Source organism: Aquarana catesbeiana, linkage group LG02 (genome assembly GCF_042186555.1).
Source record: "Aquarana catesbeiana isolate 2022-GZ linkage group LG02, ASM4218655v1, whole genome shotgun sequence".
Classification (NCBI taxonomy): domain Eukaryota; kingdom Metazoa; phylum Chordata; class Amphibia; order Anura; family Ranidae; genus Aquarana; species Aquarana catesbeiana.
The window spans coordinates 5,433,529-5,449,148 of record NC_133325.1 but is presented as its reverse complement, the minus strand read 5'-3'; the positions used below and the strand labels follow the sequence as shown (position 1 = coordinate 5,449,148).

The 15,620-nt window shown below is 46.5% G+C and overlaps 1 pseudogene; it reads left to right on the top strand.

The window, feature by feature from the left end:
• Positions 1-446: 446 nt before the first annotated feature.
• On the top strand, positions 447-14,972 carry LOC141126381 (uncharacterized; annotated as a pseudogene).
• The last annotated feature ends 648 nt before the right edge of the window (positions 14,973-15,620 follow it).

Below are 15,620 nucleotides of genomic sequence, written 5' to 3'. Positions count from 1 at the left end.
ATTTACTGCTCCAGCAACAAGCTATCAACAATGAGTTCTCCCTGCTTCCCATACACAGGACTTGATTCCTCTACGGCTGTTCAAAGGGCTTGTAAAGGTAATTTTTTTATTTTTTAAAAATAACATGTTATACTTACCTTCACTGTGCAGCTCGTTCTGCACAGAGTGGCCCCGAACCTGGACTTCTGGGGTCCCTCGGCGGCTGTTTCAGCTCCTCCCCACAAGAACTAACCACCTTAATGCGAGCTCCCTCGCATGGTGGTTAGTTCTTGCGGGCACGCTCCCGTGATACAGCCGGCAACTATAGCCGCTCACTGTATCACTCGGCCCCGCCCCCCAGCGCGCCGCGTCATTGGATGTGATTGACAGCAGCGCGAGCCAATGGCTGCGCTGCTTCCAATCCATCCTCTGTAGCCAATCAGCGGCCAGGCTGAGCAGCGGAATGGATGTCGGGAGTGAGCAGCCGTCTTTCGAGGGGTCAGGTAAGTAAAACGGGGGGGGTTGGGAGCGGCGGTATTGTCAGAAGTTTTTTCACCTTAATGCATAGAATGCATTAAGGTGAAACATTTTTTACCTTTACAACCCCTTTAAACCATCCATATCCTCCCCACACATCACCAGCTGCAACTCAGCTACTCACTGGGACTGCTGGATACATGCTCATTGATTTAATTAGAGTCGTTATTTAATATCAATTGTTAGCAGGTGTGTATGGTTTATGTCTGTGGTGGCCATCTGTGTTTTGTCCATGACAACGTTGTCAATTTTAAGAATTGGTGGTGGTACCTGGTTTTTAACCACATATTTTTTTGATTGGTGTCAAAGTGTATTTTCAATAAATAGCATTTATACATCATTTTTGATAATTGCCTGTTCCTCTTTGATGAATTCTTTTTTCTCCCTTTTTTCTTTTGATATGTGTAAATAATTCAGAGGAACATACCTATTATTTGGCCTTGGTGCCCCTGGTATATGCAATTATCTGGGCGAAGATATTAATGTACCTTTGCCCATTACTACCATAATATTCAGCAGTGCTGTCAGTTCTTTTATACCCCCTTGATATTTCTCTAGTATACCTTCTTCATATGACCTGGAATGAGATTCTATTGTGTCATCCCAGAGAATGGAGGGAGGGGCCCCCTGTGAGGAAGCTGGCTCACAATGTGATTGGAGGAGTCTTTCTAGATTCGTAGTGCAGACACAGAAAGTCCCTCACACCTCTCAGCCAGGACAAGAAGCCTCCATCTTCCATCAGGGACACGGAGGAGAACTTTCCCCTGATTGTGGACACTTGTGAGCAGGAGGAAGAGAAGCTGATGGTTGGGAGAGATTTCCCACTTCATGTCCAGTCACCGTGCTGGGAAGAGTCAGGCATCATCCAACCAGAGAAGACTCATCAGTGGAGCCAAGAGGGACCATCCGAGAGGACCTCAACCATAGAAGACTTATCAGAGGAGCCAAGAGGGACCATCCAAGAGGACCCCAACCATAGAAGACTCATCAGAGGAGCCAAGAGGGACCATCCAAGAGGACCCTAACCATAGAAGACTCATCAGAGGAGCCAAGAATTATCATCCAAGAAGGACCTCAACCATAGAAGACTCATCAGAGGAGATCCACATCACATCCAGACCAGGACACCATCAGACAGGTATTCATCTCCCTCTGAGCACCACTACCTTCCCATCCCCCTACTGCCTTCCTATCCAGCTCCTTGTTTCCTCACTGCCTCAGAGTTTACTGTGCGTCCTCTCCATTGTCCACTTGTCCCTCACTTTCTCCTGTGCACCCCCTGCCCCCCGCATTGCCCCCCTTCCCACCTCACTGCCCCATTATTGCCCCCTTTTTACACTTCTGGTCCCTCACTTACGCCCCATCCAACCACTCAGCACCAGTGCCTCCTGTCTCTCTATTTATAACCTCTGCCCCCCCCCCATGTTCTTGCTGCATTTTTCCTACTAAGCACTAATGCCCAACACCCCCCCCTCCCCACAATGATCACCAATTTATTTATTCAACTGATAACAGCAGGCATTCCCCTCCCCCACAGTGAGCACAGATAATGGTGACTTTTTCCCCGACATCCCCATCTACTTCCCTATCCCCTCCAACTGCCCCCCTGTCCCCTCACTTCCCCAATGTTGTGTGTCTGGTGTGGGGTGTACATGGATAGTGGGAAGAGGGAGTAACACAAGGATTCTAGCTTGTAGGGGAGCCTGAGGAACCCCAGAAGTGTGTGCTGATTACTAGACTGATCCCCAACCCTCATAGTGCACCAGATTGTATGTAAGATTTCTATCTGCCTGTGTGTGATCAGCCAGCTAGATATGTGTGGAGTCTCCCTCTAGTGGTGGTCAGAGGTATTGCAGGCTGTGCCAAGTCTATCACAATAATCTCCCTCTCCTTCCCTCCTCCACCATACAAGGTCCCCTCCTGGTTTTCTAGTTCCCGTGGTCTTCCATCCTTGTCATGTGTGTGGCAGTGGTGGGATAATAGAGTGTGTGTGCTGTTATACAGCTGTTACCCCTGTCTGGGCTGGGAACTTGGGGTTCTCCTGACAATCTGCCAGCGTGCTGGGTGATTTCTGTGGATATACAACAGAAGGTGATCCCCCCGTGTGTTGTCTGACCCCCCACTAGACATGTATGATTAGTTTTGTAGGAATCCGAAATACAAATTTTTATGTATATGAATTCTGTATGAAATACGAAATGTTTATGAATTTCAGATACAAATTCATAAAGAACATTCGTAATTGTTACAAAAAGTTAACAAACGCAAAAGTTAAACCCCAGGAAGTCAACTCAGCACAGGGATGGTGGGAACCCCTCATAATGGGCACAGCGGGTGTACAGACCCGGGAACTCAGCACAGGGATGGTGAGAACCCCTCATAATGGACACAGCGGGTGTACAGACCCGGGAACTCAGCACAGGGATGGTGAGAACCCCTCATAATGGACACAGCGGGTGTACAGACCCGAGAACTCAGCACAGGGATGGTGGGAACCCCTCATAATGGACACAGCGGGTGTAGAGACCCGGGAACTCAGCACAGGGATGGTGGGAACCCCTCATAATGGGCACAGCGGGTGTACAGACCCTGGAACTCAGCACAGGGATGGTGGGAACCCCTCATAATGGGCACAGCGGGTGTACAGACCCGGGAACTCAGCACAGGGATGGTGGGAACCCCTCATAATGGGCACAGCGGGTGTATAGACCCGGGAACTCAGCACAGGGATGGTGGGAACCCCTCATAATGGGCACAGCGGGTGTACAGACCCGGGAACTCAGCACAGGGATGGTGGGAACCCCTCATAATGGGCACAGCGGGTGTACAGACCCGGGAACTCAGCACAGGGATGGTGGGAACCCCTCATAATGGGCACAGCGGGTGTACAGACCCGGGAACTCAGCACAGGGATGGTGGGAACCCCTCATAATGATAAATTCATCATAGCAAAAAGTTTACGAATCTAACGAAAATTTGTATTTCATACAAATCCGAATTGAATTTCAGACACGAATTACGAAATACAATTTTTTTTTTAGTAACAAATTTTTTGACGGCTCCCATGTCTACCCCCCACATCCCTGTACCCCGATACCATAGTCTGTAACAACACATAGAGGACATTTCTCCTCACACTGACCACTATGGCTGAACATTGTTTTCCCAAGGCGTCTTTCAGGACAGCACCTGAGAGATAGCGACTCCACCCACCGGAAACAGGAAACACCTTCTTCCTCCAAACTTTTAAAGGGAGGCGCCTCCCTACCATACCTCAGTTTTTGTGTTTCCTCCGGCCCGGAGGGAACATCTTTTTGAAGGGGAGTCAAGGTCTCTCAGATGCTCCTGGGAGACAGGGCTTCCTTTTCATTTTTTCCTCCTTTTGGAGACCCGCTGTCCTCCCGGCCTACCCAAGCCTTTGCAGCGGTAGCAATCGGGCTCCTCTTCCCCTCCTGGTACTCGGGGAGAGCCGTAGACCCGGTGATCCGCGCGGTCGTAGGAGCAGCGGTGCGCGTGCGCCGCCGCCATGTTTTTTGGCGGAAGTGACAAGGCGGGTCACTGGGTCAGCAGAAGCGTCATTTCCGGCATGGATGCGAGAGGGGAGGATTGAGGACAGGAACTGGCGCCTACTTCCGCTTCCGGTCCGGTGCAGATGCACTATGGGAGTCCGGAAGCGGCATATGAAGCCACAGGTGGAGAGCTGCACACCAGAGATGGAGGACTCAGCGTCTGCAGCGGTGGGGACAGGCACAGGCGCCAGTAAAGCTCAGGTAGGAGCAGCAGTTTAAGTCTGCCTTTCTTCCTTTTCCTGGGTTTGGTCTATTTTCTGTTTTCTTACCCCCTAGTGGCAAGGGGCCTGTCTGGGCACTAGAGGCTGACTGGTTTCTTCTTAGTGCACCTGTAGGTGATTCTTGTGTAGCTGAGACCGGGTCTCACTAAAAGGTCCCCTGGTTTTTTTCCCTTTTTTTGTTTTTCTCTCACAGGCTAAAAGCTCTGACCCAAAAAAGAGATGTCCTTCTTGCAGGGCCAAAATGGGAGAAAATTGGAAAAAAGTCTTATGCAGTTCATGCATCACTTCTTTAGTTAAGGAGGAATCAGCTTCGGTTTGTGATGATCTGGTTGCCTCTGTAAAGAAGGAACTATACGCCACGATTCAGACTTTTCGTGACTCTTTAGTTAATCCAGCTGCTAGTCAGCCATCCACTTCTGAGGCTTCCCAGGGTTCTATTTCTTTCCCCATGGTAGAAGCTTTACCTGAAGGCCCCTCTATCAGGGAAGAGCAGTCCCCTACTCCTTCCGTTAAAGATTCGGAGGAGGAGGGTGAGGAAGCGGAGGTGGCTCCTTCCAAATTTAAGCATTCCCTAGAGGAGGTAGACGGACTCCTTAAGGCTATCCATGTTACACTTGGCTTAAGTGAGGAAAAGAAGGAGTTATCTCTTCATGACCGCATGTATGCAGGGTTAAATGAGCCTAAGGGGCGAACATTTCCGGTTCATTCGGTCATTTCTGACGCCATTACTAAAGAATGGCAAGATCCAGAGAAAAAGCCCTTTTTTTCCAGAGCCCACAAAAGGCGCTTCCCTTTTGAGGAGGACCCTTCTGCGGTGTGGAATAAGGTGCCCAGATTGGATGCGGCCTTTTCACAGGTCTCAAGATCCACAGACCTGTCTTTTGAAGACATGGGTGTTCTAAGGGATCCAATGGACAAACGCATGGATCTTTTGCTCAAGAGATCATGGCAATCAATCATGAGCAATTTAAAACCAGCAATGGCCACAACCTGTGTAGCCAGGAATCTGGAATACTGGGTGAACCAACTTCGATCTCATATAGTGGCAGATTCCCCCAAGCAGGAGATCTTAGATTCCTTTCCTACCCTGATTTCTGCGGTTGCTTATATTGCTGATGCTTCGGCTGAAGCTATCAAAATGTCAGCTAGGTCTGCAGCTTTAGCAAATGCTGCGAGAAGGGCTTTAGGGCTAAAAACCTGGCCAGGTGATACAGCTTCAAAGAGTAAACTTTGTGGTATTCCCTTTTTCAGGTGACCTTCTTTTTGGCCCAGATCTAGATAATATCCTAGACAGAACTGCCGATAAGAAGAAGTCCTTTCCGGTCAAAAAGAAAAAGCAGACCCCAAAACGTCTTTTTCGACTTCAAAAAACTCAACAGCAACAGCAGGAAAATAAGTTTCAGGGCAGGAGAAAAAATTGGTCCGCACAAAAGGCGAAGGGCAAAGGCGGAATTCTCTTCCGTCCTCCTTCACAGGCCGAAAACTCACAATGACTCATCTCTGCGGGTCGGCGGAAGATTACGAGAGTTTCTTCCGCAGTGGTCAGTGATAACTACAAATCAGTTTATTCTGACCACTCTCTCGCAGGGTTATACTCTCGAGTTTAATTCTAAATTTAAAGCCACTAAATACAAAAAGTTAAAGATGGACTCAATTTTCACCACCAGAAATCTTCTGACTCCAGGTTGTTTCATGGCGTCAGTGGATCTAAAGGATGCATACCTGCATATTCCAATCTCATCCCAGTCCCAGAGGTTTCTCAGGTTGACGGTAAGGTTGGAAGGCAGAATTCAGCATCTGCAATTCAGAGCCCTACCCTTCGGGCTATCATCCGCACCCCAAATTTTTACCAAAGTAATGGCAGAGGCCCTAGCTCCGCTGCGTCTTCAGGGAATCACAGTAATTCCTTACTTAGACGATCTGCTATTTTTCGCCCCCTCAAGAGAGGAATTGAGGAGCAATTTAAGCAGAGCATGCAGCCATCTGGAGTCTCTAGGTTGGATCCTAAATCTCCAAAAATCTTCCCTGGAACCATCTCAGGAGATTCGGTTTCTAGGGTATATAATAAATTCGGTAAGCCCAAAAATTTTTCTTCCTTCAGAGAAGAAAGGAAAAATCCAGGATACAGTGTCTTTTTTGCAGACCAACCAGCAGCTGACGGTAAGATTGGTCATGTCAGCCCTGGGTGTTCTGACTTCGTCAATGCCAGCTGTTGAGTGGGCAAGACTACACTTCAGACATCTGCAGGCTTTTCTTCTGAGATCTTGGGATCACAATTTGGAATCCCTAGACTCAGAGGTAAGAGTTCCAACCCAAGTGAAGAGGTCACTATGGTGGTGGAAAAGGCAGGATATCCTATCGGAGGGGTTAGTCTGGGCCTTTCCAATCGAAAAAAGGCTGACAACCGATGCCAGTTCCTGGGGTTGGGAAGCCCACCTAGAAAAGGGTTTCACTCAGGGAAACTGGTCCAGGAAAGAGGCGACCAAGTCCTCAAACTGGAGAGAGCTCAAGGCGATCGACTTGGCTCTGAAGTCATTTGCTCAGGGGCTTCGGGCCCAGCATGTTCAAATACTAACAGACAATGCCACGGCCGTGGCTTACATAAACAGGTAGGGAGGTACAAGGAGCAAATCGCTGCAAGTACTAGCCATGAGCATTCTCCGTTGGGCAGAAGGACACTTGCTGTCTTTATCAGCAGTCCATCTAAAGGGATCCCTGAACGGGGTGGCGGATTTCCTGAGCAGAAACCCCATTCGGGAAGCAGAATGGTCGCTGAACCCAGAGGTTTTCGCCATGATTGTCGAGAAGTGGGGGCTGCCAGAGGTGGACCTGTTCGCCTCAAAGGAGAATGCCTTGGTTCCGCAATTTTTTTCCCTAAGCAATCACGACGGGTCACTAGGAACAGATGCCTTGGCGTATCCATGGAGATTCCATCTCTGCTACGCTTTCCCCCCATTCCAGTTAATTCCCTTAGTATTAAGAAAAATTCAAAGGGAAACGGTACCGGTTGTCCTAATCACGCCTTTTTGGCCAAGAAGGGCTTGGTTTTCAACCGTTCTGAAAATGGCGGTCAGGCCTTATTGGCATCTGCCCCTCAGGCACGATTTACTATTTCAGGGACCAGTAAATCACCCAGAGGTAGCCACTTTGGCGCTCACAGCCTGGTAACTGAAGAGCAGCTCTTAAGGAGCAAAGGTTTTTCCAACCGGTTAATCTCAACGCTATTATCCAGTAGGAAAAGGGTGACTAGAAATATCTATTCCAAGGTCTGGAAGGTTTACAATACATGGTGTAATTCATCTGACCAGGACCCAGGGAGTCTTGTTACCATTCTGGAATTTTTACAGGTTGGTGCTGATAAGGGACTAGCAGTTAGTACCTTGAAGGTACAGGTGGCTGCGCTAGCAGTGTTCCTAGAAAGATCTGTGGCCTCAGATCCGTTGGTAACCAGATTTTTCAGATCCCTTACGAGATCCAGACCACCACCACTTAAGTTGTTTCCCAAATGGGATCTGTCGATAGTCCTCCAGGCTCTAACAAGGAGTCCCTTTGAACCTTTGGAAGAAGCGCCACTCAGATATCTCACTTTTAAGTCTGTGTTTCTGATTGCCATGGTCTCTGCACGCAGGATCATTGAGCTTAATGCTTTATCAGTTAAGGAACCCTATTTATCTATCTTCCCAGATAGGGTTATACTTAGAACAGATCAGAAATTCTTACCAAAGGTAGCTTCAGTACAAAATCGTGTTCAGGACATTGTACTTCCGACCTTCTGCCCCAACCCAGTAGGGGAGAAGGAGACTTGTTTTCACATGTTGGATGTTAGAAGAGTTTTGTTATGTTACTTGGAAAGGACAAAGCTCTTTAGACGTTCAGATTCTCTGTTTGTGCTATTTTCAGGCAACAGGAAAGGTTGCCAGGCTTCTAAAATCTCCTTAGCAAGGTGGCTGAAGCTAGCCATTTCAGAGGCTTATTCGCATGCAGGCATGTCTCCTCCAGCAGGAATTTCTGCACACTCAACAAGAGCATTAGCGGCCACTTGGGCAGAGAGAGCTGGTGCCACCCCTGAACAAATCTGCAAGGTGGCAACTTGGTCAAGTTTTCACACATTCGTGAAACATTACAGGCTGGACCACACATCTGCTAATGATCAGGCGTTTGGCAGAAAGGTCCTGCAAGCTGTTGTCCCGCCCTAAGGGGGTAAGTCTCTGTTATCCTCTCAGGTGCTGTCCTGAAAGACGCCTTGGGAAAAACCAAGTTAGACTTACCGGTAACTTGTTTTCCAGAAGTCTTTCAGGACAGCAACATCCCGCCCTATTGTATTGTATATACTATGTTGTGACTAACGTATGTGTTTATGTGTTCCAGCCGGGGCCGGAGGTCTTCTCTATTACAACTGAGGTATGGTAGGGAGGCGCCTCCCTTTAAAAGTTTGGAGGAAGAAGGTGTTTCCTGTTTCCGGTGGGTGGAGTCGCTATCTCTCAGGTGCTGTCCTGAAAGACTTCTGGAAAACAAGTTACCGGTAAGTCTAACTTGGTTTTTCATCCTGCTGACCACAGACTCAAATCATTTGTCCCCCCTGACCAGCAGTATAAGGGGCACTATGACTATAATATTGTGCTGACCCCTCTACTCTATATATTGTGTTGTACATTACAATAGTGCTGAGTGCTGTACATGACATAGACCAGCTACAGTAGGCGGTAATGACAGTGGTGACCCCGAGGATGAGGATATCGGGGGATGGAGCCGCGTACACACGAGCGAAATGTCCGACAGAAAAAGTCAGACGGGATCTTTTCATCGTATATTCCGATCGTGTGTGGGCCTCATCTGACTTTCTTTTTCGAAAATTCTGATGGACCTAGAAAGAGAACATGTTCTAAATATTTCTGACGGAACCAATTCCTATCGGGAAAACCGATAGTCTGTATGCTGTTCCGACGGACCAAAAACAAAGCTATTGGCTACTGGCTATTGAACTTCCTTTTTCTAGTCCCGTTGTACGTGTTGTACGTCACCGCGTTCTGGAGGGTCGGACTTTGGTGTGATCGTGTGTACACAAGACAATTTCAGCGGAATTCCATTGGAACTTTGTTGGAAAAACCTTCAGAGTTTATTCGGATGAGAAGACCGGTGGTGTGTACAGGGCATTAGTCACCTTTCCCCCCCTATGTACCAATATACCATCAATGTACTTCTTTCTATTTATCTTACACCCCCCCTTACCTCAGTGTCCAGCTGGCTGTACAATCACTTCTCCATTACTTCCTGGACACACCTCCATTGCTTCCTGGACACACCTCGAAATGTCACACAGTATTTGTAGCTGCTGCCTTTATTTTTTTGGGGGGGGGGGGGGGGAGTCTGGAGCTCCTCTTTAAAACTCCTAAATCTATTTCCTGCAAGATTTATCACCGCATGCAGAAGGTTTCATTTGGTTGGTTTGAGACTTTGGCAGTTTTCCCATAAGCCTTTTCAGTAAGTATTATTTATTTTTGTTTGTTTGGATTAGAGAAATATTTAACCCTTAGCACTATCAGGGGTCACATGTCTGCCTTGCCTGTCCTTCTTCAACATCCTCCAGCTACTAATTCACTAATTTGAACTTTCATTCAATGTACCTCCACTTGTTCCTTGTCCTCTTCAGCCCCACTCTAATTGTGGTAGGTAAAGATAGTATTGTTGGTGTTACAAAGACCTGCATTTTGAACCTATTTAGGAAATTTTTGTTACATTGTTATCCCATAAGGTGAGCTTACTTGTGGCCATCACTTTGACTAAAAGGTCACAAGGATGTTTTCAGACCAAGAATCTCCTTTTTTTACTCAAACTGGTCTCTGCTTTTCACCTTAATGGATGGATTGCAATACCCCCCCCCCCATGTTTGGCACTAGTTCACCCCGAGTAGATCGCTCTCCATTGTCTGGATGTGGTGGGAACGGTCGGGGTTCACCTCTCGGAAAATTGTTTTTTTTTGTAAGCAGATGGATTCCCTGCTTAATATTCCAGAGGCTAAAAAAAGGTTCTCCATATTCCAGATCCCCTATTACTAAGTGATTTGATTGGTTCTTAGTAGATTCAGTAGATTGTTTTGCAGGTCTATGAGTTGTGTGATAAAGTTCCTCCTCCTCCCATTACAGCCCACACCACTAGAGTAGTGATCACTTCTTGGACTTTTCAACATCAGGTTTTTGTGTCTCAGATCTGGGAGGTCCGCTCTTCCTTTTACATTCTCTATGTTTTAGAAGGTTGATGTATTGACCACTTTGTCCATTCTGACCTCCCACCCATGAAACCTCTGCTGCACTCAGAACTCATTCATTTAGTGGTGATATCTCTACTGCGGATAAATGACAACTTCCAGTTTGGTGGCTATGGATGCTGGAGCCACCACTGTCCTAGCAACCAATCATGCTGTGCGAGCCGGCCACCTGCGTCCTAGCAACCGATGATGTCATTGGTTGCTGGGATGTAGGTGGCAGCAAAGTAAATGTCTGCATCTAAGCAACCAATAACACGGCAGAGCACAGTGTCACTGGGTTCTAGGACACAGGTGGTCAGGAATATGTGATTTAGCGATAAAGAAGTTAAAATGCATTTAATTTAATCCATAACGTCACCTGGGAGCCCATTACTCTACTTTCAGCTGTCTGTATGGGAAATGTCCTTTGCAGTGAGATTCTGTGGGGAGCAGATAATCCCGCCGGTCAGTGTGTTTTTCTTTGGCACATTGGAGGGATCTACATTGCTGGATGTCATGATTAATTATGGATTTTTTAGGTTTTTTCTTTTGCTGTTGTTTGGACTTTGTCATTGTGATGTTCTGTGTTTTTGTTGTAAATAAGTAACCAGACATACTATGTACTTCTTACTCATTCAAGTAGGGGGGGGCGGGATATCTGGAGGCCAGTTTTTTAACCACTTCAGCCCCCGAAGATTTTACCCCCTTCCTGTCCAGAGCACTTTTTTTGGGATTCGGCACTGCGTCGCTTTACCTGACAATTTCTACAGGTAGCTTTAGCTGAACACTGTGCCGAGCTCGCAAAAAAATAACTTGTAGTTTTAGCTGAACACTGTGAGCAGGACGCACTGTACTAAATGTAAATAGTCTAGCTGCCTGACTGTGGTACTAATAGGATCAAAAGAACACCAGCAATTTTCTTCAGGTAGCTGTAAATACTGTAACAAGACAAGCCTGCCTGTCAGTAGGAAGATAACAGGAACACATCTAGCTAAACTGAATACAGTGTGTATATATATATATATATATATATATATATATATATATATATATATATATATGCAACACCTGGGATGCATATATATACACAATACGCTGTAAGTGCAGCTAACTGACTGTCCTGCCTAATCTATCTAACTCAAATGAAATCTCTCGCTCGCTCTCTCGCTCTCTCTCTCTCTCTCCCCTTATATAGTGTGGGGTGTGTTCTAACCCCCCTGAGCCATAATTGGCCAAAGCCACCCTGGCTTTGGCCAATTACAGCTCTCTCTACCGAAGGAGCTGTGATTGGCCAAGCATGTGGGGTCATAGTGCATGCTTGGCCAATCATCAGCAATGCCGCAGTGAATTATGGGCCAAGACGCGCCACACGAATTTGGCGCGAATGGCCCATAACGTTCGCAATTCGGCGAACGATCGAACAGCCGATGTTCGAGTCGAACATGGGTTTGACTCGAACGCTAAGCTCATCCCTACCTACCAACCATGACATCCATCAACCATGACACCCCCCAATCATGACATCCACCAACCATGATAGTGCATATAACTCCTGCTGCGGCTACAACATGTGTACACCCCTGGCCACTGCAGCTAAAGGGGTGTGGTTGGGACAGGGGTGATAAAAACACATTTTTACTATGGGATTTTACCACCCCCCAAACTACAAATGTAAATGAACCCTTACTGTTCTGAGCACCCTATAAGGCTGCTTTCACACTCATGTGCTGCAGTTTATCTGCACCACAGGTACAGCGCAGTGCATCTGCAATGTTCCTGGGTTAGCTGCGTTTGCCATAGATTATTATATCCTGCAGGTGTGGGGCACTTTCTGAAAGTGTATCAAAACTCCTGCATTCAGAAAGTGCACCAAACTCCCAGGATACAATAGAAGTCTATAGCTAAGTGCAGCAAACTCCCAGGAAAGCTGCAGGTACACTGCACTACACTCGCTGTGTGGGTAAACCGCAGCACATCACTGTGAAAGCAGCCTTATACTAATATGCTCTGTGTATTGCTTCACATTGGTCTGAAGATCTCTTCCTTCTGATGCTGGCACCACTCTGGAGACCACTAGCCGGGATTAGAGGTGGAGTGCAGATCTATAACATCTCTCACTTTATTACATAGAAATATCTGTCACACACATCGGTAGACATGCACAGTGTATCTCCTCGGCACTCGGTCCAGCCACATAGGCGTGATGATGTTAGTGTTATGCTCCGCCCAACATGCTGACATCATCACATCAGGGATTGGATCGGTAATCAAGCCCCTGATGACCTCATCTGTGGTGTGGTTTTTGTATATGATTTAAAGGGCCAGCGCTGCATATTGTGGAGGAATTCTGTCATACCTCATATCTGGGTATTATGTGAGCAGCTTCCTGATTACTTATTTCATTTCAGGGTGGAATCAGATTATAGTGGTTTGATTTTATATCTGATGATGTGATTGGAGCACAGACTTTTACATGTTGATAATAATGTGATAACATCCTCAAACTTTGGAACCTTAAACAGAAAGTGATAATGAGGGAGGAGTCAATAACCCAATAATGGTGGTCTTCAGGATCACTCCAGTCTTCATCTTGGTTGTTCTCCCCCCATCCTCACTCTCTGACCTCTGGTGGGGCTCAGCCCCGCTGTTATTCATGACTAAATCATGGACTAGATCAGGGAGTTCAGGACTTCTTGTGTTGGGAAGATGGCAATGAGTGATAGAGGGGGTGGGGACACTCGTCCTATAATCCCCTCATCACTGTCACTCCTATAAAAGACAGTTCTCGTTGTTGTCCTCACTCTCTGACTAAGGTCTATGAATAAAGAAATGAACTGGTAGGAGATCAGAGGACCCATTTACTAGTTACCTTGAGGGGGGAATTGTAAGATCCTCAGAGACAAAGCTGCCTGATGTGGGCGGAGTCCTGATTTAGGGGAACCAATCTGCTCATGTCTAGTAATAATCTTTGTATTTCTATTTTAATAGATGGACGGGAGATGAGGAAAACCTCAGAGGATTGTCTCACTTTGTCTCCAGACTGTAAAGTAGAAGATGAGGACATCACACAGTATAGTCCAGGAGAAAACCCGACTACCTCAAATGTCCATCCGGCACCACACAGTGTAGATGGACCATCGTCTTCCTCTTATCCTGAGGAACCTCCGACTGTGAGGGACGGGGCCGTCCTTCTAACAGAGAAGAGGTTTTCCTGTACTGAGTGTGGGAAGTGTTTCCATTATAAATCCAGGCTTAATGAGCATACAAGATCTCATACAGGAGAGAAGCCGTATTCCTGTCCTGAGTGCGGGAAATGTTTCCTTAATAAACGCCATCTTAATGTGCATAAAAGATCTCACACAGGAGAGAAGCCGTATTCCTGTCCTGAGTGTGGGAAATGTTTTTCACAGAAGTCCCATCTTTCCACACATCAGAGATCTCACACGGGGGAGAAGCCATATTCCTGTTCTGAGTGCAGGAAATGTTTTTCAGACAAGTCCAATCTTTACACACATCAGAGATCTCACACAGGGGTGAAGCCGTATTCCTGTCCTGAGTGCGGGAAATCTTTTTCACAGAAGTCCCATCTTTCCTTACATCAGAGATCTCACACGGCCGAAAAGCCGTATTCCTGTTCTGAGTGTGGGAAATGTTTTTCAGACATGTCCAAACTTTCCACACATCAGAGATCTCACACGGGGGAGAAGCCGTATTCCTGTTCTGAGTGTGGGAAATGTTTTTCACAGAAGTCCAGTCTTTTCACACATCAAAGATCTCACACGGGGGAGAAGCCATATTCCTGTCCTGAGTGTGAGAAATGTTTTTCAAGGAAGTACCATCTTTCCACACATCAGAGATCTCACACGGAGGAAAAGCCTTATTCCTGTCCTGAGTGCGGGAAATGTTTTTCAGACAAGTCTAATCTTTCCACACATCAGAGATCTCACACAGGGGAGAAGCCGTATTCCTGTCCTGAGTGCGGGAAATGTTTTTCAAAGAAGTCTAATCTTTCCACACATCAGAGATCTCACACAGGGGAGAAGCCGTATTCCTGTTCTGAGTGTGGGAAATGTTTTTCACAGAAGTCCCATCTTTCCACACATCAGAGATCTCACATGGGTGAAAAGCTGCATTCCTGTTCTGAGTGCGGGAAATGTTTTTCAGACAAGTCCGATCTTTACAAACACCAGAGATATCACAGGGGAGAAGCCGTATTCCTGTCCTGAGTGCGGGAAATGTTTTTCAGTGAAGTCCTATCTTTCCACACATCAGAGATCTCACACGGGGGAGAAGCCGTATTCCTGTCCTGAGTGAGGGAATTGTTCCTCACTGAAGTCCTGTCTTCCTGTACATCAGGGATCCCACACAACCCTCGAGGTGTATTAGTGCCTTGAGTGTGGGAAATGTCTTCTATATGAATGTTGCTGGACATCACAGCTCCCATGTGGGGAAGAAGAACACCCGGATATACACCTCAGATATACTCCATGGCTGATCTCCATCATATAAGAAGCAGGGGGATATATTTGTGGTGAGTGTGTGAAGGGGGGTGTGAGTCCCTGGATGTCCTTTATTATTGGCCCGTACACAGGGAGGACTTGTCTCACAAATATCCCACTTATATTGTGTTTTATCACTCCATGTCAATGTGCTATGTCTATCTAAACAAGGATGGACAATATCACTTGTCATTTGTAATACTTTGTATTTTGTAACTGATTGTTCAATAAGAGAACTTCCAATAAAAACGATTAAAATAGAAAAATGAAGTCATTGCCTTTCATTGATATGTGATGTAAGCTTTGCAAGCACTTAGTGTTCTCATTTTTTTAAATTGTTAAATTAATATGACAAGAATTCACCCAGCTGTGATGAATGTTGTCCATATTTTATTTCATACAGTGATTTCCTATGACCATTGGCTCCCTCTAGTGGCCATAGTGCGGTATTGTTCTATTTTTACTAATGGAAGCCTTTTACGAAAAATAATTCATTATGGCCACTAGAGGGAGCTGACCATCCTGCCAGACCAATTTTCAGCTTTCAGCGCTCTCACAGTTTCAATGACAA